At 49.1% G+C, this 26756-nt stretch overlaps 1 protein-coding gene across 2 annotated transcripts in view; it reads left to right on the forward strand.

Moving 5' to 3' along the window:
• SMAD3 (SMAD family member 3) overlaps window positions 1-26756 on the forward strand; it is a 126734-nt gene that overhangs the window by 8176 nt on the left and 91802 nt on the right. The window lies entirely within an intron of this gene.

The raw sequence follows: 26756 nt of genomic DNA on the forward strand, positions 1-26756 counted from the left end.
TGCTTACATCTGGCAGGTTTTTCTCCTGACAGCTTTGTTGGGAGTTTAGGACTGGGGTATTGTTTAAGAAACCTTGGGTCAAGGTTTGCCTTTGAATTCTATGGCATTATCAGTCTTTTGGCTTTCCCCACTCATGCTCGCATCACAGACCGCCAGGCCTAGTTGTAGCTCTGGGGTGTCACCTTTTTTTTCTTTTTCTTTGAGACTGGGCTTTTGAAAATAGTAATGCTTTTTGGGTGTGTGTTTTTTAAAGGTCTGTTTTTACGGCTGTCACAGCTCAAAAATGCCAAAAGGCATTTTTTCCTTAAAAAATCACCTCTGGGCTAAGCCCAAATGTGGAGTAATGGATCCAGAAAGGACTTTTTGAATAGTTACAAGTGGCTGAAAGCAGGCCCTGGTGATGGAAGCTGGGTTTTTCCTTTTGTTTCAAATGTTCCCCATTGTAAATTCTCTCACACCCTCGTTGAATTCAGGCTCAAGGTGAGTCTTGTTTCTCTGTGTGCCTGGAAGGGCAGGGTGAGTGACCTTATTTTGTCCCCCCTTAAGATGTTGTGTGTACCCTTTTATCTCTACCCAAAGATTCTTAAAATGTTGCCTGGGGAGCAGGGGTTCAGGGCGTGAGTAGGCTGGAAGACCACAGTCATCAAGCATGAACAAAGGGCTCTGGAGTCTGACAAACCTGGGTTTGAGTTGGCCAGTTACTGACCATGTGGCAGCCTTGGGGACATCTGCTTCCATTGATGAAGCTCCACTTTCCTCATCTGTGTAATGGGCATGGGCCTGCCTGCCTCCTGTAAATCAACACAGGATATAAGAGAGAGCATGCACTTGGCTGGTATTTGTGGCTCACAGCACATAGTAGGTGCTTTCTAAACATTCACTTTTCCCCTTTCAAGGACGGAGGTGGGGTTGACTGATGGTGTTGGTAGATTCCAGTAAGGGATCCTGGCCCCTCCACTCGTTCTCGGGGCTCACTGTTTGGAGACCCCCTGTGGATGCAGTAAAAGAATCTGCCTCCAGCTCATATTCACCAAGAGGCCACAGTCTCACTGATTGCTGATGCAGGGCTTGGCAGGCTATTCAAAGAGAAACAATTCGTATTCTTAGGTGGTTCTCCCCTCCCCACTCCTGTCCTCCATCATCATTTTTAAAACTGTTTGGCTGACTAAAAATAATAGTATTGAAAACAAACTTTGATGAATCAGTGCTCCTGGCGTGGGGGGTGGGTGTAAGATCCTGAAGAAGAAATGCCGTGACTCACGGGCCTGTCACCGATAGCCTGCCCATCCATGTGTGGAAGTGTCTGTTGTTTACTCTTGCTGGTGTGTTTTTGAGGCCTGGTTGGAAGGCAGTTCTGGCTCCAGGCACCCCCTCACCAGTTGCTTGGTTGTCAGGTGAGAATGTTCAGTCCCGGAAGCTCATGGCTCCAAAATGACCCAGACATGGATGGTGGTACCTTTGGCTGCCCTCTAGGTGTGTCAGGGGGCTCACACTTAGTGCACCATCCTTTGCACATCCTTCTGGATGTGGTCCTTTCCACGGGGTAGAGCTGTGGGCCCAGGGATGGCACGTGTAGAGCCTGCACTTCCTTGTTTCAAATGGTATACTGGGTCTCGACCCTTCCGTTCCCAGCCCCCGTGATCTTGAGCCTGCTTCCAGGTCCCAGGTGGGCTCTTCCCCAGGTCCATCTGCCTAAGGAAGGGAGACTGTGTTGACCCTGGGCTGATGACGTGGGTCATGCTGGGAGATGGAGAAATTGGATGAAATTCAGCCTTGGGGTGTCTGCACGAGTGTACAGGAAGCCCCTCTAAGTGGGGGGTGATGACAGGAATGGGCTGGGATTCAGGGTCAGTTCTCCTGGAATTCTCTCACCAGTTCCACTGTGAAACCCAAGGGGTCAGAGAACTCTACATTCAAACCTGGGCTCCCAGGTTGTCTTAAGGTCCTTGTCAATATGATAGAACATATTCTGTTTATCAGTCTGTTACCTTGATTCTCTCTTTTATATATGACATATTATATGTGCAACTGCATAGTTCCTCCCGCTCTCAGACCGTTTGATGGTGGAGGCAGTCCTGTTTTTCTGGCCATCCTCTCAGTGGGCTTCCCTGGTGGCTCAAATGGTAAAGAATCTGCGTGCAGTGTGGGAGACCCGGGTTCAATCTCTGGGTTGGGAAGATTCCCTGGAGAAAGGAATGGCAAGCCACTCCAGTATTCTTGCCATTCCAGAATCCCATGAACAGAGGAACCTGGTGGGCTATAGTCCATGGCTTTGCAAAGAATCAGACATGACGGAACGACTAATACTTTTTCTCTGTTATAGAGCCACAACTGAGGCCCCACTCAGGTGGCACCATTATATGGAAGATTGTGGGTGTTTCTATAGGCAGGATTGATTTCCCTCACCTTGAACTCAGATCACAGTGAATGAAGTGCAGGTCAGGGATGGGTGGTGCGTATGGCAGCTGCCTATCCGAAAGGCAGAGTGAAGAGCCCAACCCCCGCTAGAGCAGTTGGTTGGTGGCTTCATTTATTGGGCATTGACTTTGTGCTGGGCCTCAGGAGAGAGAGAGATGCGGAGATAAAGCCCTGTCTCTGAACTGTGCAGAGGCTAAAAGGGACAGTGACTGCAGCTACACTGGGCTCGTGGGAAAGACACTTCCAGGTTGAATAAAGCAGTGTTGGGGATCCCAGAGAAAGAGCAGCTTGTTTCTGAGGGACTCAGAAGGCTTCACAGAAGAGATGATGCTCCAGCGAGACTTTGAAGGGTGGATAGGAGTGTGGGAGTGAAGGGAAGGCTGAGCGCAGCACTGGCCAGACAGAGCGTGGAAGGGCCTGGCGTCTGGGGCGGGGAGGCCAGAACGTGGAAGAGGGCGTGGCCAGAGAGGAGTCTGAGAAGGAGGTTGCCAAGGGTTTCATTCGGCCAAGCTTAGAGTTTGGACCTTGCTCCGTAAAGCACCCAGGAGATTTTAAAGTACGGGAGTGGCATGGCTGGAGCCACCGTTCTATTCGCGTTTCCTCGCCTCCCCCAGCCCGTGGCTGGTAAGAGCAAGTTTTCTGCCTGAGTTATCCAGGTCAGAGTCATAATCCCTTACACCACCATGTGGACAGCTTTAGGCTATGTCTGGACCAGGGTGAAAATAGTGTTTTGTTCGCCGGCAGGAGAGAAGACGGGTTGTACAGCCAGGAGGGCTCTGGGAGCCCAAGTGTTCAGGTAATTAGCCAGTGAGTCATGCCAGCCTCTTGACATGGATTCCTTGGGAAATTAAGCAGAGTGTCGCTGGGCTCCATGCAGAGGCCTGTTCTCCCCAAGCAACGGCCCCGACGTCAGATCCCAGCCTCTCTTTGGGTTTCCCTGTGCCTGGCATGGTGTCTTTGTGTGGAATGTCTCTGGTCAGTGTTTTAAATTTCTTCATTGACGATCGTCTAGGTCGGGCTTTCCAGTTCCAGACCACACTGCAATCAGGAAAAATGCCTAAGTTCTCTACTTCAGACTCATCAGATGCTCTCATGTATTAAAAACAGATTACATTCCTTAGTAAGAGAGTGAAATGGGGTAAGTTCATATATTTCATCACAAGGGCAAGCAGAAATCTTGGTAACCATGCATACAGTTTACCTCATCTGTTCAGGGTCAGCTTTTTTGTTGTTGCTGTTAATTGAAGTTTATAGGTTTTTAGAAGTTAAAAGTTTTGTGTCCATGGACAGGTTCTTAGTTCATGGACCATTTTTGAGAACCCTGATAGAGACCTGTTGCTGAAATGGCAGCCTGCTGCGATGGAGCTCTCTGGGCTTGCATTCAGGAGACACAGGTTCAAATCCCTGCCTTCCCCCTTCCTGCTTTGGTGACTCTAGACTAGTCACCTGATTTTTTTTTGAGCCTCCCTTTCCTCATCAGTAAAATGAGAAACACGATGCCTCCTCTGATAGGATGGTGGTTGTTTATGTAGATGAGCTATGTATTAATGAATGGCGCTAGTGGTAAAGAACTCGCCTGCCAGTGCAGGAGACATAAGAGACCTGGGTTTGATCCCTGGGTCGGGAAAATCCCCTGGAGAAGGACATGGCAACCCACTCCAGTATTCTTGCCAGGAGAATCCTGTGGGTGGAGGAGCCTGGCGGGCTGTAGTCCATGGGGTCATAAAGAGTCGGATACAACCGAAGCAACTTAGCATAGCATAGCATACGTATTGAAAGATCTTTGCAGACTATAAAGTATTATGCAGTGTTACTCATTCTTTCTTTCTTTTTTAAAAAAATACTGATTGACTGATTGATTTGGCTGCACCAGGTCTTAGTTGTGGCATGCGAACTCTTCCTTGTGGCGTGTCAGATCTAGCTCCCTGACCAGGGATCAAACCCAGGCCGCCTGCATCGGGAGCATGGAGTCTTAGCCACTGGACCATCAGGAAAGTCCCCACTCATTTCTTTATGAAGCGCAGGTCTATAGTATTGTTAAAAACCCTTCCTCACAGAGATGGAGTTAAGGCTTCCAAGGTCACACGTACATTTTCACAGAGACCTTAGAGAAAACCCTTAATGATACACAGAATTCAACAGGAGTATGATCTTAGGGCGTGCGTACCATTAGTGGGGGATTGGGGGGGAGGAGGGGCATGGGTCTGGTTCCAGAAGCTTAGGTGAGTTGGTGCTTATGGTCTTATCTGAGGATTTGGGTCAGTCGTGCTGAAATGTGGCGGATCACCTGAGCTGTCTCACTGGGAGTGATTCTGGTACATGCAGCGTGGACTGGGTGCTGACTGTGTGCCAGACACCAAGGTGGGCCATTCATCAGTTGGTTGATCTTCTTTACCCATCTTCTGGGAAGGATGAGTTCCCAATGTTTATAGAAGAGGAGGCTCAGGCTTTGAGGAGTCAGCAGCAGCCTAGCAATCTGAGTTCAGGCCTCTCATTCCCAGCTGTCTGCCCCAGGGCTCCCCAAAAAGGGGCTACTGTTCTCCTTTTTATAAGAAAACCCATGAAATTGCTTAGCAAAGTTGCTGTAGGTCTCATGATAAGAGATGGAGCTGGATTTGCCTCTGAAGCTCTGTCCCTTTTAGAATCTAGGGTGACCAAAGAATTCGTTAAATTCTAAGGACACTTCTAAGAGTGAAAAGGGGGCAGTGCTGTTATCAGTGATGGCCAGAAACTGATGTCAACCTGGACTATCTAGGCAAACCTGGAGAGGTAGTGCCACCCTCTAAGCCACCCTGCCTCTGTGCCAGTGATCACGATACCTGGCCAGAGTAACTGGGAGGGTCCATCAATTGCTTTCTCTGCCACTGCTAAAGTGTCAGGCAGGGACTGTCTAGATCGTTTACTACTGTTCTGAGTGAGGTGACTTGTCTAAGATCATTCAGTAAGTTGGCAATGTAACATAATTTAAAACTGGATGAGACCTTAGAGATAATCTACAATAGTCAAATTAACACTAGCGCTTACTTAGCTGCAGTGGGAGCTGGGGAACCTTTGGCTTCACTGATGGCCACTCTGAAGGGAAGGACAAGAAGCAGGAGGTGGAGATGGGGGTGTGTCCGGGGGATGTTGGGGTGGCAGTGAGGGGGTGGTAGGGTGTTCACTTGGCTCTAGAACATATGCATCCTCATCAAGACATGTCCCTTTGGAAAGCAGGAGATGCCCCCAGGTCCAGTGCAGCTGAGATGGGATTTCATGTCCAGGAGTGAAGTCTTCTGTGAGCTGACTTCTCCTGCTTCCAGCTCCATTTTCATTAAGGTTTCCAAGATACTACTGGCTGGGAGCTGTGGGGGTTTAGTGGATCAGTCTTCTGCTGAAGAGTTTTGGAAGGCTTTGGGGAAGGAATTAAAAATAAGAGCAAGCATACCTTTTCTTTCTCTTTGATGGTGGTAAATGCATGGAATGTACCAGGGTGCGTGGCCCTAAGTAACCCTGTCTGCCAGTGGAATCTCATGGAGAACATGGGAAGACTTTGCATCTTTCACTCCTGCCTCGTGTTCACAGGCTTCGTTTCTGTGATCATCCAAGCTTCATTCTTCCTCTCTTGCCCCAGATAATCTGTTGGAAGCCTAGAGAGGGGGCTTGAGTTCTCTATTCCCTCCAACCAGACTGTTTTGCTGTGGGCAAGGCCCTGTCTGATGAGCTCCAAGGAGAGCAGCTGGAGTGTTGAAGAGGACCAGTTACAGGCTGAGAGAAGCCAAGTGTAAATTCAAACCGAACTTAGCACTTGCTTGGAGAACTTCAGCTGATACTGTGCCCCTCTAGTCAACACCCTTTGTGGCTGCACTGTTTCTTATAAATAGAACAACATGCATTTCCCTTTTTTTTCTTTTTTACCCCACAGACACAAGCAGGCATGTGTGTGGGTGAGGATGGGCCGGGAATATTAATTATTTATGTTCCAGTTCATTGGAGAGTCAGCGTGGGAACTAGGCCCTGGGCTTCATGGAGATGACTAGGCCATCGTGTGGGTAAGACTGGAATCCGCTTTTGTGTTTCCTGAATTCAAGCTGTCCTCACCATCACCACCCTCTCCTCAGCCGAGGCCCCCGCTTTCTCATGCCTGGATTCTGCAGTAAGCCAGCCAGCTCCTTTGCTCTCCGATCTACTCCGTATTGTGATCAGGGGCCAGACTCACTGTCTGAGGATGCTTGGGCTGCAAGTAACCTGAAACTCAGCTAACAGCTTCACCACTTAGAGGAGGGGGCTTATTACCGCCTCTAAGACGTCTGGAGGCAGGGTGGTGTCAGGCACCTGCAGGACTTGGGAGCCTTCCGTCTTTCTGCTCTGCCATCTCCAGCTTTCATGATCCACTGACGATCACAGCTGTTCCAGGTGTTCCCCTCTTTACACGGTTGCATCCAACAGCAGGAAAGGCTGCTTCTCCTTGGGGGTCTCTTTATCCAGGAAGGAAACCTTTCCCAGAACCCCTCTTGGATCTCACTGGCCAGTATTGTGTTCCATGCAGCCAGTGGCAGAAATTAGACTGTAACAAGTCCCTCAAAGTCAAAGACCCAGGCTGTTTCCTTGGCTCACTGTGGTACTCAGTACCTGCTCTTGTTGTTCAGTAACTCAGTTGTGTCTGACTTTTTGACCCCACGGACCGCAGCATGCCAGGCTTCCCTGTCCATCACCAACTCCTGGAGCTTGCTCAAACTCACGCCTATTGAGTTGGTGATGCCATCAAACCATCTCATCCTCTGTTGCCCCGTTCTCCTCCTGCCCTCAATCTTTCCCAGCATCAGGGTCTTTTCCGATGAGTTGGCTCTTCGCCTCAGGTGGAAAAAGTGTTGAAGCTTCAGTATCAGTCCTTCCAATGAATATTCAGGGTTGATTTCCTTACTGAATTCTATGAACAGTAATACCTGCTGGGCATTTGGGAAAAGTCAATTAATACTTGATTGGTGTTTTCCTTCTTCTCTGAGACTCCTGAACACTTGGCTTGTTGATGTCTTGAACGATGTCTTGCTGAGTTTAGAGGTCCCATTGGTAACCCAATCAGAGGGCTAGATTTTGCCCTCATGGAGCTTACAGTCGAGATGGAGAGACCATTATCTGTGTTCAGAACATCCACCTGTGTGGGTTGTAGCAGTCTGCTGTGGGACAGCTTAGGAATGGGTGTGAAATTGGGCTTCAGGGGGGCAAATAGAAGTGAGACTCACTGAGGGGACCAGCAGAGCCTCTGAACACTGTGTCTGAGGACTATATACTTTCTGACTTAAGTCAGGTCTTTCAAGCAGTTCAGATTTCTATCTCCGCCCCTTTACCAGTCGTGTTTTCCTGTTGACGAAATGAAGAGTAAAAACTTGCCCTTGAGTATGGAGTGGGGGTGGGGTACAGAGTTAAGAGCCTCCTGCCCCCAGGGGAAATTTTCTAAAGGTTCTTGTGGTATTCTAGCTTCAAAACCCTGTGAAATTTAATTGCATGTTTAGCGTCTTTGTGCGTCTAACTGGCTTTGAAGTTGCTGGAAACTTTCTCTGAAAGCATGTAGACGAAGAAATAAGAATTCTATAAATGTGCAGTGGTTAAAAACAAAGTGCTGGCCGATTTATAGAATCTGAGGGTCCTCTTCTGATGGAACATTCGGCAGACACAGCATACCCAGGAGGAGTTCTGTCACAGTCAGCTAACAACTGGCTTCAGGTCTGCAAAGCCTTTGTCATTCCAATTCAGAGAAAACAGAGTCTGTCCCAAGGCCTCAAAGTTTATTTTCCTGTTGATCTAGGAGCCGGGACCCCCGCCCAGGGAACATCTTAAAGCTAATTAAAGATACTTGTTTGAGGTTTTGCCTCTTTTTCTTGCTTGATTGAAAGAGTTGCAGTTTTGACTTTTCTTTTTAAAGGAGAATCTACCCCCACTACTCCTCCAGGAGGTGGGGGTGGGGGGATTGCATGGTTCAGCACGTGCATGACATGTTGCCCTCCTGCCTGCTTTGCGAGAACCTGCCCCCCCGCCCCCCACCCCAGAGTGGCATTTTTGAGCACAGGGCAGGCACCAAGGCAGCTACTCTCCTTAAAAATTCTTGAGTCTTTAGGAGTAGTGGCCAGGGGAGCCTGGCCGTGAAAGCCAACAAAGTGGTTCCAGGGTGAGGCTGGCTCTGTTTGACCAGCTGGAGCTCTGAAGTTAATGGTCCAAGGTCCCCACTCAGAAGGAGGGTCAGCATGTGGGGAGATGGAGGCCCTGACAGCCATTCCAGGGGGCCCCCTGACCCTTTGTTTAACCACGACTGTGGACCAGTGGTCTCAGATGTTTACCATCGCCTGTTTATAAGAGGGAAGTGTGGTCATATTTCTATCTCTTTTGTGGGCTACACGGTTGCCTTACTGAGGCTCATGTGGGAAGTGGTTACCGTTCAGAGGAGGGTGAAATAACAGTGCTCACAAAGGGACTTTGATCCCAGAATCTTTTTGAATGTCACCTTTTGGCCACTCTGTTTTTTTATTTTTTGCCTATCAGCCTTAACTTTGTTTATGAGAAAATCAAACCACAGGCTGGACCTCGTTCTACCCTGCTGGGTATCACAGTTCAGAATTGCAGTACTTGTCCTCTGCCTGGGTTTCACTGAGGAGCTGACTTCCAGATCTGTAGTTCTGCACAGCTAGAGACCCTCAGCTTCAGCTGTTCACTGGACGTCTGTATCTGAACATCCCAGAAATGCCCGGAATTGAACAATGACTATTGCTGTCTATACTCCTTCCACGACCTCCACAGGTCTTCACCGTCATCATTGCTGAAGCTCCAGGGTCAATGAAGGGCTGAATGAGCCTGAGAACAGACACACATGCACAGGAGGGAACCGCAGTCTCATCATCCTGTTTCTCCAGTGAGGTTGAGGGCCCTCGGCCACTCTTTGATGCAACTTGGCTTTCTGACTTCAGGAAAGTTCACTTGGCTTCTCTGAGTACTGGTCTTTGCATCTAGAAAATGTCAAGTCCAAGAGAGAATCTCCAAGGTCCATATCACTTCTAATATTTCATGACACTTCTTTGCCCTCTCTCCCTTGACTTCTTGCTTTTCACTTAATTGCTGCCAGGTCTTAATTTTGGCATGTAGGATCTAGCTCCCTGACCGGGGATGGAACCTGGGCCCCCTGCATTGAGAGCGTGGAGTCTTAGTCACTGGACCACCAGGGAAGTCCCCTCACTCTTTTCTTGATGCACATATTTTCCGGGGGGATAAATCTAATTTTTTGTCCAATGCTTTACCTTCAGAGGTGGCCCGCTCCTTACATTAATTGTTACAGTGGTGACTTAACACGTCAGATAGTTACTGAGTATCTTCAGCTGGTGGCGGTGCTGTCAGACACTGTGGTCCAGGGGCTGTAACTGGTCTGTAGATTTGGATAGTTGCATATACTCTTGCTGCCTGGAGCTGCCAGGCTTGTGTTGAAACAAGGCTCACCTGATGAAGATCTGTTCCCTATGCTAGGGGAAGGCAGCTTGTAGGCAGAGAGGAATTCTCATTTCACCCAAAGCACAGGCTTCCTGTGCTTCTAGCCACCGGCTGCATGCGTTGCAGGCGTGGTGCCGTAAAAATACAGGAAGGAAGGGAAACGTGTTCACAGGTTGGTTAGAGATTTTGAAACTAACAATCAACTCTCTCTTATCCACAAGAAACCAGAATCCACTGCTGCTTTTCAGGCTCTCAGACCCGCAGCTCAACAGAGCGCTCTTTCAAAACTTGGGTAGACTCTTTTTTCTAAAGGTTTTTTTCACAAACTCCAGCCAGCCAGCAAATATATTCTTTGAGGATTATGATTTGACTGGCATGCTCAGGAATCTTTAAAGAGAAGAACCATCTTTGCTCTCAGCTGTTTTAAGGCCAGCAAAGAGACAGAGCCTCCCAGAGATGCAGTGATGAGGGGCTGGCCGCTAAAAGCACACAAGAAGTAAACAGTGGCCATTCCTGTGACCTCGCTTTTGTTGGGGGTCTGTTACCCCAGGACCTCCTGGTTGGTGTCCCGGAGAGAGAACTAGAGGTGGAAGACCCGGGTTCTAGGCCTGTCCCATTGTGAACCAGCTTCATGACCTTGGGTGAGTCACTTTGCTACCTGGGCCCCTGATTTCCTCCTTGACAAACCAAAGGCATTGGCTTAGCAGGATTTTTAAAGTTTCTGTACCTTAAACGTTCTAATTCTGAAGTTTGCATTCAAAGAAATGACCAACTCTGTTACTCATTTGGGGAGTTTCAAGATCACTGTACCATCGCTCCGGGCGCTGGAGATGGGGGCCTTGCCGTTGAAGACAGGATGAAAAGAGTTTTGAGGTGCAGGAGTAAGCTGTGGCAGCTGGGACTCCTGCTTCCTCATGATTCACATTTGGTGCTTAGGCTCAACATGGAAGATTCTCAACCTTGGTCGCTTATAAAAATTCCAATACCTAGACCACACCTCAAACCAATTCAGAATTTCTACAGGTGGGCCCTGGGAATCAGGACTTTTAAAGTTCTCTGGTGTGTAGCCAGGATTGAGAATCAACAGTCCTAGATTTTTTTTTTTAACATTTATTTTTTGGCTACACTGGATCTTCTTGTGGAGTGTGAGCTCGGTAGTCCAGGCATGCGGGCTTAGTTGCCTGTGGCATGTGGGATCTAGTTCCCTGACCAGGGATCAAACCCACATACCCTGCATTGGAAGGCAGATTCCTAACCACTGAACCACCAGGGAAACCCCAGCTCTAGATCTTAAGTAAAGCTGTGGTTCAGTGTTTCGGGCATCTCTTCTCGGGGAAAAGTGATAGTGGTTGGTTTAAAAAGAAAAAGCACATGTACACAGAAAAAAGTTCTAGAAGCATGTTGATTGGGTAATCACAGCTGCCGATGGTGGATAGTTGCCTGAGGTTTGGAGCCTCAGTTTTCTCCTATCTCTGGGTCAGTGGTTTCTCAAACATCTCTGAAGGAGTGGAACCATCTGTAGTTGGTTATTTCTGCTTGGGAAACTCAGAGTACTAAGGTGGGGCGAGGGGCGGTGGCAAGAGCAGAGGCGGAGCAGGAATGGATTAAACAGACCATTACACGCACCCACACTTCTTTTGTGAAACCAAGTGAGAGGCCTCAGCCAGTGCTGGCATACCTTAGTGTTACCTTGGCAGTGCCCTGGTGGGTGCTGGGGGCCGTGAAAGTGTGTCCCGTGGTGGTCCCTGTGCCCTGGTGGGTGTTCTTTCCCCTCAGCTGCAGCATCTAAACACTCCTGTTTATGCCCAGTCATTCATAGTTCCTTGCGGGCACTCCATCTCTACTGCCGAAGGAATCTGAGGGGCTGTCCAGGTCAGACTTTAACGGGAAAGCACAGCTCAGTTCTAATTTTCAGGAAGAGAAGAGGGCATTTTGTGATGGTGGTGGGATTGCAAAGGTGATGACTTATTGGGTGTGAAATGAGCTTCAGGAGGGAGGAGACCTGGTCAGTACTGATGAACCCCGAAGGGTCTTGCAAATAGGGGAGTGGGGTTCAAGAGCTTTTTCAGTGACAGGGTTTGAGTTGTGGGTGTAGACACAGATGCCAGATGGAGGTTGCTGTTTCTCAGGCAAGAATCCATCAGTCACTTAAATTTATGGAGCAAGGTGCTCAGAGAAATGGCAAATATGGCCACTGCCCTCAGACAGCTTACCATCTGACTTGGGGTTTGATTGCACAAGTATGGGATAGTATTGGGTGGGCCAAAATGTTCATTGAGGTGTTTCCATAGTATCTTACAGGGGAACTTGAAGGAACATTTGGGCAACCCAATCTGAAGGCCTTCTGTGTTTCAGGAACGTGGTGAGGACGCAGGGGCCCAGAGGGAGGGGCAGTGGAGGTGCGGGTGGGGCAGATCAGGTCCAGTCAAGGATGTGAGCTAACGAAAAGGAAACTCCTGGGCCTGTCTCCCTGCTTCTAACATGTTGATTGTCTTTGGGGAGCAGCCCCGAGGGGCACCCCCGTGCTAGTAAGAAGGACTGTGTACTCTTGCCCCCCTCAAAATTCTCTGCTTTCAGGAGTCAATTTTCCTCTAGCTTTTTCCTTCTCCTGCAAGAGAGAGGTGGTCTTTGCCAGCCCCCTGCTTTGATGATTACCATCTGCCCACCTTGATTTCCTGCCTAGTTTCAGCTGGAACTCCTTTCCTTTCTATCCCAGAAATACCATGTAAGATGATTGTTCTTGGTTCCAGTAGCCACCTGGCACCCTCTCAGCGGTGGCTGTGGTTCAGGTATGGATGGGAATGATTATCTGTGCATCAGCAAACTCAAGTTTGTCCTGCGAGTGAGTTGTGTGATCATTGGTAAATACAGGACTGGCTTTGTTAGGCCCTGACTGGGGCCAAGGCTATTATTTCTCTGTGGGTAATTATTTCAGGCTTCACGGTTATGAACTGAGCATAATCGAGGGCAGATAAGAAAGCCATATATAGAGCAAAGTACATATTTCTTAAGGTGGGCGGCAGAGGCTTTATATATATGTGTGTGTGTTGGTGTATGTGTGTTTAAAAAAAGACCTATATTTTTTTTTTCTGGGCAGTAGAACTTAAGTTTCCAGTAAACATCTCCTCCCTTTTTTACTTTACCTTTTAATTTGGTGTTTATGGTCTCTGTGCTTTGAAATTGTTTTGCTATGATGCCAGCTCTGCTGGGAGAGGGGGTTGGGGCGGAGCAAGCCAGGCCCTTGGGAAGCCATGGTTTCTATCAAAGTTCTTAGAGTTCCTCTGGCCCAGCTGATCGACAGCTCAGCAGTGATTCCTGGAGCTCATCTAGAAGAGTAAAAACAGAGACCTGGAGCTCGAGGTGGGAGCGGCTATGCGTTTATTCGTTTCTCTCCCTTTATCGCAGGAGGCTTCATGCAGTGTCATTCTGGTCCGGGGTCTGTTTTCTCTGTTGCCCCTTTGCCTGTGTGGATGTTCTGCTCGGGTGGTCAGAGGCATCCAGTGCCCCAGTGGTACTCAGTTGCCTCAGTTCTTTCTGACTCTTACCACCCTGTGGACTGTAACCCACCAGGCTCGTCTGTCCATGTGATTCCCCAGTCTAGAATAACGGAATGGGCTGCTATTTCCTTCTTCAGTGGATCTTCCTGACCTAGGGGTCGAACCTGGGTCTCCTGCATTGCAGGCAGATTCTTCACCACTGAGCCATCAGGGAAGCCCCAGCCTAGAACTAATTCTCTGAGACTATGGCTTGGAGGCGGGCCACACATGAGGGTTAGCTCTTGCTAAGTGGGAGCTGTCTCACCCGGTAGGCTTGGTGGATCTCATGTTCTTTGATTTACCTGTCAGCTGGGGTTAGGGCAGTGGGGCGGGCAGGGGCTGGGGAAGCCCACCAGGGAAACCCCGGGATGGAGGCCAGGTGGAATGCATCGATGAGTGTGAGTGAGCATCCGTGAAGGAGCGGAGGGGGCAGAGCTGGGGAGAAACCCACAAGAGCAGCAGAGCTATGGGGCTGCGTGGTGGAAGCAGGCTCGAAGGAAACACACGCGGTATTTTGCTGCTTTTTCACACGTTGTAGTTGGGCACAGCTTTAGGAAGGCTGTTTCAGAACCCGCCCCACCTCCACAAACCAGGGAGCAGCTGTTCTGGGGCGGGGGTGGTGGAGGGGACTGGCACCCACTGCGGCTCACACCTGGGGTCTATCAGCACCCAGAAGCACATGGTATGGACCAGGTCGCTCAAACCTCTGTTGGGCATCCTTGTGTAACACAGAGCGCTCAGTGAACTGAGAAGGGCAAGCCCTTCCCCAGGGACCCTCAGCACTCGGCCCCACAGAGCTCCCGGGAAACCCCAGGAAACTCTGTGACCCACAGCACGGTCCTGAGCGTGAACAAGCCAACAACTTTCTCTTGCAAGGTAGGTGTTTTTGTTTTTGTTTTCCTTGGGGAGATGGCTGCTTTTGTTTTGTTTTTGTGTTTCTAAAGACACCAGATTAGAAGCCCCTGAAAGATAAGAGAAACACCCCAAAAACCCATACCCTCTTCCTTCCTGGTCAGCTCTGCCTGCCCAGCCATGCTTGCTCCCCGGCTGTTTTTTCAATGTGCTATCCTTTTTCCCGCTTTTTCCTTTCTGTGAGCTCCTTGGTGATTCTGAAGAGCAAGAAAGGCAGCCAAGCGTCCTCTAGCCGTTACCTTCATCTCCCCGTTCCTGCGGGGAGGACGGGGAGTTTGCACTTTCTCACTGTCTTCCTTCACAGCAGCCCTGGGACGGGGGGCGGCAGAGACATGGTCTCACCCGTCTTCTAGGTGACAGGGACCATCTGAGTGTTCATGTGGCCCTTCCTCCTCTGCTTTGACAGGGTCGTTCTTTTGCTGCACCGTGTGGCCTCAAATGTCAGTGCACAGGTGTGTGTGCTCACGAGGTTTCTCAGTGCATCCCGCCAACGACAATGGACTCTCTTTCCAGCTGCTGTCACTGGGAAGGGGAGACACCACCACCAGGACATTAAAAAAAAAAAACAAAACTATTTATTTATGGATGTGCTGGGTCTTCATTGCTGCACACAGGCTTTCACTAGTTGCGGCAAGCAGGAGCTACTCTCTAGTTTCAGTACGTGGGCTTCTCATTGCAGCGGCTTCTCCTGTTGCGGAGCATAAGCCCTAGGGTGTGCAGGCTTCAGCAGTTGTGGTGCATGGGCTTGGTTCCCCCACAGCCTGTGGGATTTGCCCAGATGAGGGATGGAAGTGGCATCCTCCACCTTGCAAGGCAGACTCCTCACCACTGGACCACCAGGGAAGCCCCACATGGCCTTTGATGTACTGTATTTTACAGTTTACACAGAGCTCTCATAGACCTGATCTCATTTTATCTCTGTGTCACATACCTGATTTTATTTCATCTTTGTGACAATCTGTGGAAGTTGATGCTGGTCCAGATGAACAAACGGAGGCCTGGAGATGCTGAGTGACTTGGCTCAGGGCCCCGCATCTGGTCATCAGGCCAGTGGGAAGCGGGTAGCAGCAGTGGATGGGGAAGTGAGAATCCCGCGGGGGCGGTGGGTGGTGAAACCAGCAGTTGGAGGCATTGGGTTTTGCTGTTCTTGCCTCTGAAGCCGCACAGGGTCGTGGTTCCTGCCCTGCCCTGTGTGGAAGCCTGGACCCACGTGTGAGGAGGAGGCACACTCAGACCGAGGAAGGGCCACCCCGAGGGAGTGGGGACAGGCTGCTTGGGTCAGACTGAGAGAGGCTGACTCTGCAGGGTATGTGCAGGAAGGCAGCACTTGAGAGTGGGGCACCTCTCCTGGGGTGGTAGGAAGGCCCGGAGTCTGGAGCCTGGCAGGTTTGCTGACAGTCCCAACTTAGGCTCTTAGGATAGTCACTTTAGCACTTTGACCCGAACTTGGGGGGTACTCTGTCTGTCCTTCAGAAGCATGGGCCATCGACTGGGTCTACACAGGAGTGACTCCCCTGGTGAATTGACTTGATAGGTATCTAGTCCAGCCCCTTTCACAGATGGAAACTGAGGCTCTGAGAGGCACGGGGACTTGCCCCAGCTCACAGTGGATGAGGGGCAAAGCTGGAGATGGTGCCGAGTCTGTTGATCCTGTGTGGGTGTTTTGTTTGCTTGTGCTTTGCCTGAACTTGGGGTAGCTTTTCTTGTTAGTTTACACCCTGGCCAAACAGCCCTGTCCCTAAGGAGTTACTTGCCTTATGACGTAGAGTCAGCCAGCTCCCAGGGATGAAGGTGAGAGGTCTCTGATGTCCGTTTCTTGGGACGAGGAGAATGGATAGGAGGATAGGGCAGGGCAGTAAAGACTTTCTGATGCTTGCTCCACGTGAGCTGTTGTAAGCTTAGTCCTGGTTTTCCAAGTATTCTTGATGGTAAGCATGGTTCTGACGCTGAGATGTTCCACTCAGAGTTTTCAAGAGTACATGTACATTTCTCGTAAAGCCCTTGATGCTTCTCTCTGTTGCGTTCCCCACCCCACCCCACTCCCATTTCCCTAGGGCTTTAAATCATCTTTGGCTTGGGGTTGAAAGTAACCCATTATAGCGGTGAGCCTCGTGGTCCATCCTGTGCAGTGCTGTCAGGCTAAAATATTATAAACAGACCACCAAACTGTGTTTGGTCCAAGGCCAAGAACCTCCCTCCCCACTTGAGCATTTGATTGTCTGCCGCAGTGTTCAGCCTTGAGTTCAATGCAGGAATCCAGCATAATTTCTTATATTGTTACCATCTGGTTTTGTGGAGCCTTGCTTTTGATTTTAATTGTGCTCTTTGGGGGAGAAAAGCCCTACAAATGCTGGGAAAATAAGATACCCGCCCCCCACCACGTTCCCCAGGCGCACACACATTGCTGCCCTCGTGTTTGGTGGATGTGGCTTGAACAGAATCCTTTTGCGTTTTAGAACATCTTCTTTCATTACTCCTGCCCTCCCAGCAGTCTCTGGACCCTGGTCTCCTCTAAAGGGATTTCTCGAATGGGTCCCGGGTTTCTGACCTGAGGTGGGAGCTGCCTCCATGGTAATGAGGGTTGAAGGTGGTTTGGGCAGTTGTCCAGTGTGACCCGCTCTGCCCCGGAGACCAGCTTTGTGATGATATGTTACGTGACCTCTTTAACAAGTGAGTCACTCACCCCCAGATAACCACCGGTACTTTCAGGGGGAACTGCTAGTATCATTGTGGCTGTGGCCATGGTTTCTCTAAGAGAAGGTGTTTTTAGAAATGAAGGTAAAGGGTTTGTTCTCCTTAGATTGTTGTCATGGACTCCTGGCTCCCCAACCTTTTCCTTATGAAGGAAAGAGTTGTTTCTCTTTTTCTTTCTTTCTTTATTTTCCTTGTTTTCTCTTAAACCATGTGCTTAGGACCAGTTTTTAAATATTAGTCATTGATAATAAATAGCTGACAGTCTTCTCACATTTTTGGAAGACAAGCTTCACCTTGTTACCTCTTTTCATTTTTCCCTACTACCTTCCAGAGTTGTCCGTCGGCATAAGCGTTTTTATGTAGCTGTAATCAGAGTATATTAGTCATCTAACCAGGAAAGCAGGAACACCATCAAGTACCTACCTCAAAGGGAATTTAATATGGGCCTTCATTATGCAGGTGATAAAGAAGCCAAGAAGCCAAACATGGGAAGGGGAGGCGACCTAGAGCTCAGTGGCAGGAAAGCTGCTTCTAGGCTGGAGGGACAAAGGGAAGAGGTGTTCTGTCCAGAGCCCAAGGTCAAGGGTCACTGGTGGGCCACCTATCTAGAACAGATGCAGCTGCTTCTAGAAATGCCCACCCAAGGCAGAAACGGGGAGAGGGGAGGAACACCCCGGCTGCTCCCTGCCTCCCACCCTCCACCCTCCCATGAGTTGTGTTGTTGTCCAAACTCCCCAGTTGCCCCCTGTTGTTAGGGATCAGCCCTGGGGATACAGAGCAGAGGACTGGAGGATGAGAAACGGATCAGAGGACACACAGCATCTGGACCAGCCTAGGGAGCCAGCCTCCTGTCCTAATTTGATGTTGTCTTAAGCATTTCCCCGTGGTCTTCATAATTACACATTATCTCAAGTGGATATGCCAGAGTTAACCATTCCTCAGCTGTTCGGAGAGAGCTTAAATGCATGATAAATCAGCAGTTCTCAAAGTGTGGTCACCAGCCAGCAAGTCTCCACATCTTGTTGGGGATGAAGAGTATCAGGCTCTACCAAGCAAGACCTCCCAACTCAGAACCCCTGGGGTGTGGCCCAGAAGTCTGTGTTTCCTCTGAAAGATGCTGACACATGTTAAAACTGGAGAGCCACTGTTACAGGTGATGCTGCACCCCATTAAAGGTGGGGACAGGATACCGAGGGTACTGTTGGTCCAGGGTCTTTATCCAGAGCTGTGTGGTGTGACAGAAAAGGCCCCAGACTCCAGGGCTGTTCACCTCTAGGGTCAAGCCTTCTCTTGCCCTTAAGATCCTGGGTGATTCATTTCTCATTTGTTCAACAGCTAAAAATATGAAATCTTATCATTGGCGGTGTTCTGAGGATTCAATAACGGGCATGATGTTTCCTATATGTTGGGTCTTCTAGAGCTTTAGGGAGGGAAATGTGGCAATAGCAGCCGGCATCTGGGCCATAGGAAGTTGGCCCTGGCCCTAGTACCTGAGGGTTGTGGTCCGAAAGTCAGTGATGAGCACTGGGAGGCTGAAAGGGAGCTTTAAGGCAGTAGGAATCTTGGACTGAGAGTTCCGTATCTATAGTCAAGATCCCTTCCCTGCCCTTTTTTTTAGAGGTGCTGCTCTGACCCTGTGACCACTGTTTTGTCCCTCTTTTTTTGTTCACCACTTGGTGTCATGGAAAGGACCCTCAGGACCCCGGCTTCCTGAGTTGGCTGTGTCTTCTTGGGCATGTCACTTAACCTTTCTGAGCCGCGCTTTTCTTGTCTGTAAAGCCTCTGTGCTCGCTGACCATGGTGCAGATCAGGTGGGGTGACAGATGTGGAATCTGGCTTGAACCTTAGTGGGCCCCTTGAGTATGCAGCTTTAGGGTTCACATCTCCACTGGGCCCTTCGTCCGCCTTGCTATCTCCATAAGCCTCATACTCTGTTCCCAACGCAGGAGGGGCTTCCTTTAGCGAAGGCAGGCAATCTGGGTGGATCCTCATTCTAACCGTGACTGTAGGAAGGTACCAGGCCAGGGTCTTCCACACATTTTAGTCTTTCGGTCCTCCCAGCAGCCCTACCAAGGACCAAGACTTCCAAGAAGTAGCTGAGGCCCAGATAGCTTAAGAGGAAGGATGTAAACAAAGCCGGTCCTGAGGGCACAGACGGAGGCCCACTTGGCCCCAGAGCCATCTGCAGCATTGCTGTTGCTAAGAAGGGAAAGAGGAACTGGGTAAGGGCTCCTGCTGGCTTCTGATGATGTTTCACGCCCACAAATGTTGTGGGTGCAGTTGAGGAGCCAATCAGGGCCGGTGGGGAGGCTGGCTGCCCAACAGAAACCCAGGCAGCCAGGTTCCCACCTCACCGCTCCTGGCAGCACCTGTGAGAGGCCTCTTGGGCCAGTGGGAGGACCAGCCGCAGTCCTTCTGCACACCCAGACGCCTTCCTCACTTGACGGCTGAAGAAGCTGGGGCTCTGAGCAGTCGAATGGGTTGTCTGAGGGTGGGTATCTGAGCCCCGTTCGCATCCTTTCTGGTCCAGGGCTCTTGGCATGGTTCCAGGGTGTTCCCCAGATCCAGGCATAGCCACCATTTGGCAGTTTTCCAGATCCTTTTCCAGCTGTTCTGTGGGGGGTCCACAGGTGGTCAGTGGGTCTATGTGAGATGACCAGAGTGGGGTGATCTGTATGTGACAGGTCCAGCGAATCAGCCTAAGGCTGGGGCAGGTCAGAAGACGTGTCCTCCTCCAACCAGCAAACATTATCCTCTTGTTTGGGTTGTAGCTAGAAGTGACATCAGGTTGGGATGTGAAGGCTCTAAGAGGGGAGCACCCACTGCTTCCGTTCATCCCACACTTGGAGGTCAGCCGGGGCTGTCTTCCCACCTGGTGATTCCTCCCGGGCAGGGCTGAGGGCATCTGCCTAGCCTCCTCCTAAGATAGACTCAGCACTAAACAATCTTACTCTTCCAGCTCTGCTCAGAATCGCTGCCCTGAGGACAAGGCTGTGCCAGGGCAGGGTGTGATAACACGGAACCGGGCCTGCTCGGGCAGGTCCTGAGGACGCTAAATAACTGTGCTGGAGGCAGGACCTGAACTTTTAACGCAATAGATGCACATCATTTCTAATATAGCCCAGATGGTCTGAGGATCGTAATTACCTCAGGTCTGCTTCACAGGCATTTAGGGAAGCAGGTGGGCTGCACTCATCTAGGTAAGGATGCTGCCCAATACCTTTATAACAGGTGTCTCAGCGAAGCCTTTCCAGTAACTCTTTATTTAAAACTCTTTAAATAAATCCTTTATTTAAAGTTGCAGGTTGCAACTGACTTGATGTTCTAGAACCTTTGGAGTCGGTCACTCTTTTTTTCTTTCTTTTTCTGGCCTTCAGTGCACTTGAGTTTTTACCCACCTCTGCTACCAGTCTCTAGGAGGACACCAGGGCTGCCTAGAGGGGTGTCTGGAAAATGCTTCCACTTGTCTACTCTTCACACCCTACTCACAGAAAACTTCATTTCTGATGCTTCTGATCACTGTATGTATGTGTGTGTGTGTGTGTTGGGGTGCGGTATGGTGATCTCCCCACACCCAGCTGGATAGTAACAGTTTCAGGCAATTCTGACCCTCTCTACCTGCAGGTAGCGTCAGATCCCACAGATAAGAGCTCAGTCTCACCCTCCCCCACCTCAGACAACAGTTACAAGTCCAGGTTGACACCTGTGCTTCTCACCTACCAGCTGTTAATCAGAGCTTTCCCCCACACCCTCCTAGGGTTCAGTTAATTTGCTGGAGCGGCTCACAGGAAAACATCTTCTGGTTTATTGTAAGAGGGTATAACTCGAGAACAAGCGCATGGAAGAGATGCACAGGGCAAGTATGTGGGAAGGCGCTCGGAGCATCCGTGCTCTGGATGCACAGCTCTCTGCTCATTTCCATGTGTTTACCAACCTGCAAGCTTTCTGAACCCAGTCCTTGTGGGTTTTTATGGAGGTTTCATTATGAAGACTTGATTGATTAAATTATTGACCATTGGTGATTGGGGTTGGGGGCAGAGTTGAGGGGCTGAGGCTGAAAGTTCCTACCTTCTAATCATAAGGTTGGTTTCCCTGGCAACAAGCCCCTCATTCATAGAGGCTTTCCATAAACTCAGGTGTTGTAGAAAGGAGCTTGTTATGAATAACTGGAAGATACCTGTTTCATCTTTATTGTTCTGAAGCTATTCCAAGAACTGGGAAGCCCATGATAGTCCTGAGTTTGAACCAGAGCTTGTTTGAGATACAGAAAGTGATGTCATTCTAAGAAACATCAACCACCAAAGAATCTCATCATATACTTTCTTATTCATGTGACTTCTCTGTGCTAGCCAATCACTTACCCTGAAAATGATGACATACAAGGAAAGATCAGGCAGCCCACGGTGCCTTTTCCCTCTTCATCAGGAAGCAGCCCGGGGGAATGTTGGTAGAATGTGCACATATCAAGAAGTGAAGTGAAAACAGCTGAGTTAGTTTACGCAGTAGTGCTGTTGCTCAGTCATACGATGTGTGGTGGGCATTATGTATGCTTAGTGGCAAAGAGTCTGCCTGCCAATGCAGGAGACGCAAGAGATGTGGATTGGATCCCTGGGTTGGGAAGATCTCCTGGAGGAGGAAATGGCGACCCACTCAGTGTTCTTGCCTGGAAAATTCCATGGACAGAGGAGCCTGGTGGGCTATAGTTCATGGGGGTTGCGAAGAGTCAGGCACGAATGAGCATACAGCACCAAGCTACGAAATACAAACAGTGTGATTTTGATGATTTCACATACTAGTGAAGTGTTCTTTTGTTTGTATTCAAAACTTGGCATTGCACAATGTAAACATGAATGGCAAAATTCATGCCAATATTTAAAATTGTAATTTTTCTTGACTTAGGATGGTATTAAATAGCAAAAACAAGCCAAAACCCATTATCACAAGTCCAGAGAGAGACACTGGAAGAAAGGGGAAATATTTTACATTTAATACCATTTCTTCCTGCTTTCTGCTCTGAGGTCTCTACATTTTCATTTTGCTTAGAGTCCTACAAATTATGTGGCTGACGCTGGATGACTCCTGGGGCTGGGGGCCTCAGACTGATCTTATACACACAGGTCCTTTGCTAGATTCACTCTGTTCCAGGTTGTAGAACCAAGAAACAACTTATGGATAAGTGAACATTGGCACTTGCGCTAAAGATTCCAGGCTGTTCCAGGTGATGGTGGGTCTGTCGTCGATGGACCTCACAGCTGAGAATTCTCAGAGGCTACAAAGATACCCTTGTTGGAGGTGTTTTGGGAGCGTGCTGTGCATTCACTCTTGTGAATTATTAAGCATCCCAGTGCAGGGGCTTGAGCCAGCAATGGCTAAGAGAGAGGCCCCAGTTAGGATTCCACCTCTGGCTTGGTCTCCTAGGGCAAGTTGTTTCTTCCTGTGTCAGTCTCCTCACTGGACAATCCTTAGTCTCTCAGTTACAATGTAGTTGTGAAGAGTGTGAGCTACCTGGAGGCGGAATTCTTGGGTCAAATCGCATCTTCATGTCATAACTAGCTGCAGGACCTTGGGCAGGTTGTTCAAGCCTCCTGGCTTGTTACGATTTCCCCATCTGTAAAATGGTATGAAATGAACTCAGGGAAAGGAACTAACATCAGGACTGGTACATTGTGTTGAATAAATGATAGCAGTGGTCATGATGGTGAAAAATAATCAATCCTTCGAGGTTCTAGGACCAAAGGAGTAGCATTTGGGACCCCAGTCTTCAAGGTCTACCTGGAGAGGGTCTGGGAGGAGGAGTGCCTGGGAAGCCTGACTCCTAAGTAGCTCTGCAGACTGTTTTAGAAGTTTATCAGAATGAGAGAAACATTGTTGTGCTTGGAGTTGGAAGATCTGGGTCCTTGTCCTTCCACCCTCTGTCATCCTGAGTCACTTGACTTCTGACAGTCCTTTCCCCACCAAGCCTCCCTTCATTCATCTGTGAAATGGGTCTGCCTGCCTTCCACGGCGTTTGAGATGACATGGGTAGAAATCTTCCTTTAGCTTAGACTCGGGGTGCTGTGTGAACTCCCTGGTGAATTCTCAGTCTTGGTTGAAACGTTGCTCACTAGTATCAGGAGATGAGCATCAGCTACTTTGCGTGGGCAAAGTCCTTGATCTCTGAGATCAGAGATGGACGATGAACTGTCCCAGGAGCAGATTAAAAAAGAAGGAAGGAGGGAGGGAAAAGAAAGCAAACCAGCAGAATTTGGAATTGTCCCCTGAACCACAATGGCAGGTTTCAGGGACTCGAGAAGGGGTGCAGCCCAGCTTTGTTGGCGAGAAACGTCAGATGCTGGGACGAGAAAGGCCTCTCTTACTGGAGCAGGGTTTCTCACCAGCCCCTGCCTATTAAGCTCCGGTAGCTTTGTCACTCCCGGCTAACAGCTTGGCAGCACAGAGGCGAACCACAGAGTACATTTGAGGCCCAGATCTGCTCATTTCGAGGGTGGGGCTGCATTTTTCTCCTGCCACAGCGAGCTAATTAAAGAAAACAAGCTATGGGAGTTGGGAGAGGACTGGCCACAGAGCACTTGGGGAGGGTTGCTTGGGTTGTGGAGGCCTCTACAGCCCCTGGAAGACAGGTGAAGCAGGCATCCAGGCCCCTGCGTGTCCCTAAGGGAGCTCTGAGGACCCACTGGGAGGCTGGATGTGGACAGTAGGGGGGCTTGTGTGGGATGGGAGAGTGACCTTGGTCTGTGAGGTTACCAGCTGAGAGAAGGTCAAGCTACCCATGAAGGTGGGACAGGGTTCTGAAATGCTTCCAAGTGTGCACTTGTGCCCCAAAACTTGTGCCCAGAACAACTTAGTTCTAGGACTATTAGGCAGTCATTGTGCTTCATTCCATCCCATCTCACTTCCCTAGCAGCCACTAATCTCTCTTCTCTTAATTAATTAATTTATTTTTGGCTGCACTGGGTCTTCATTGCTTTGTACAGGCCTTCTCTAGTTGTGGCGAGCGGGGTCTACGCTACTGTTTGTCTTGGGATCTTTTTTTGCAGAGCATGGGCTCTAGGCATGCAGGCTTTGGTAGTTGCAGCCTACGAGCCCTAGAATGTGGGCTGAGTAGTTGTGGTGCATGGGCTGAGTTGCCCTGCAGCATGTGGAATCTTCCCGGACCAGGGATCAAACCCATTTCCTCAGCTGACAGGCAGATTCTTAGCCACTGCACCGCCCAGGAAGTCCCAGTCTGCTTTCTCTCTCTGTGAATTGCCCTCTTCTGGACAGTTCATGTGAATGGAATCATGCAACACGTGGCTGGGTCTGTGAGTAACAGTAATTCACATCTCTGTGGCACTTTTGATTCTGGTACCAGCACTAGGGGAAGTGGGGGCGACTTCTATATTCCCGAAGTGAAGTGACAGTCCAGGAGGTGGCTGTTCAAAGTCGCAGGGCTGGGAAGTAGGGTGAGGGCTCAGGGCTTCTGTCTCCAGACGCAGCACACTGATTATGAGGAGGGAAAGGCAAACATCAGTCCCACTGACTTGGAACAAACCCTGTCCTCCAGGATGAGAGCCGACTCCTAATAGCCACACGCTGTTTTATGGAGAAGGTCTATTGCCGAAACAGTGATGGTGTCAATTGAATTATGTTTCAAGCATACCAGGGAAACCGTTTCAAGGAATCCTGTTGTGAGTCATTTTGAAAAATGAAGAATTACACTACATCCCCAGCAATGTTTTATTTTGGTACATTCAAGGAGCAAGACGGCTTAGAAGAGGCCCCCACTGTTTTGCAAGGTTGTGTTATTGGCGCCTAAGGATGGTTTACTCCTCAGCTGCTCAGAGGAGTGGTTCACATGTCCTGGAGAGCTGGGGGAAGTCGCAGCACGTGGGTGCAACGTTTTGCTTCGCTTATTCAAAGAAGCTGGGGCCTGGGTGGTGCCTCGGGAGGCATCCAGGTCAGAGATTCTCAAGCGAGCCCTGCTGTGAGAAACTTGAGCCTTCAGGAAGGCTGAAGATAATGAAGCTTCTGTTAACTGAGCACTTAGTATGTGCCCGGGACCTTATCTAGATCATCTTATTTAATTATTACTGCTAATACTGCTGAAGTTCATGAATAGTTTCCTTGCCCATTAATTCAAAACATATTCCTTTATACAGTGGAATATTTTTTCAACCAAGCAATGAAGTACATACTGCCCCAGGGGTGAACCTTGAAAACAGTATACTGAGGGCAAGAAGCCAGACACAAAGGCCATGTGTTGATGATTCCATAGACATGAACTGCCCAGAATAGGTCAGTTCCTAGGGACTGAAAGTAGATTTAATGGTTGCCAGGGGGTTGAGATGGGGTGGAATGGGGTATAATGACTGTCTAATGGGTACAGGCTTTCCTTTCAGTTCAGTCCAGTCGCTCAGTCGTGTCCGACTCTTTGCGACCCCATGAATCGCAGCATGCCAGGCCTCCCTGTCCATCACCAACTCCTGGAGTTCACTCAGACTCACGTCCATCGAGTTGGTGATGCCATCCAGCCATCTCATCCTCTGTCGTCCCCTTCTCCTCCTGCCCCCAATCCCTCCCAGGACCAGAGTCTTTTCCAATGAATCAACTCTTCACATGAGGTGGCCAAAGTACTGGAGTTTCAGCTTTAGCATCATTCCTTCCAAAGAAATCCCAGGGCTGATCTCCTTCAGAATGGACTGGTTGGATCTCCTTGCAGTCCAGGGGACTCTCAAGAGTCTTCTCCAACACCACAGTTCAAAAGCATCAATTCTTTGGCGCTCAGCCTTCTTCACAGTCCAACTCTCACATCCATACATGACCACAGGAAAAACCATAGCCTTGACTAGACGGACCTTTGTTGGCAAAGTAATGTATCTGCTTTTGAATATGCTATCTAAGTTGGTCATAACTTTCCTTCCAAGGAGTAAACATCTTTTAATTTCATGGCTTTCCTTTAGGGGTGATCAAAATGTTCTAGAACTAAATAAAAGTGGTGGTTGCACAACATTCTGTATGAATTAAATGCCATTGGATTGTGCCCCTTAAAATGGTTAAAGTGGCAACTTTTTAGGTTATGTGCATTTTATCACAGTGTATATTTTATTTTTCTTTTACAATTAATCCTTATTGGAGTAGAGCTGCTTTACAGTGTTGTGCTAGTTTGGACTGTTGTTGTCGTCAGTTGCTCAGTCATGTCCACCTCTTTGTGACCCCATGGACTCAGCACGCCAGGCTTCCCTGTCCTTCACTATCCCCTGGAGCTTGCTCAAACTCATGTCCATTGAGTCAGTGATGCCATCCAACCATCTCATCCTCTGCTGCCTTCTCCTTTTGCCCTCAATCTTTCCCAGCATAAGTCAGGGTCTTTTCCTATGAGTCAGCTCTTCACGTCAGATGGCCAAAGTATTGGACACTGTACAGCAAAGTAAATCAGCTGTATGTCTCTGTCCTCTTTTTTGGATTTCTTTCCATTTAGTTCACCACAGAGCACAGAATAAGGTTCCGTGTGCTATAGAGTAGCTTCTCATTAGTTATCCATGTTATGTATAGTGTCAACGGTGTATATATGTCAGTACTAATCTCCAAATTTATCCCACCCCACCCTTCCCCCTTTGTGTCCATACATTTGTTCTCTCTGTCTCTGTTTTTGTTTTGCAAATAAGATCATCTATACCATTTTTCTAGATTCCGCATATATATGCTAATATATGATATTTATTTTTCTCTTTCTGACTTACTTCAGTCTGCATTACAATCTCTGGTTCT

Source organism: Bos taurus, chromosome 10 (assembly GCF_002263795.3).
Source record: "Bos taurus isolate L1 Dominette 01449 registration number 42190680 breed Hereford chromosome 10, ARS-UCD2.0, whole genome shotgun sequence".
Classification (NCBI taxonomy): Eukaryota; Metazoa; Chordata; class Mammalia; order Artiodactyla; family Bovidae; genus Bos; species Bos taurus.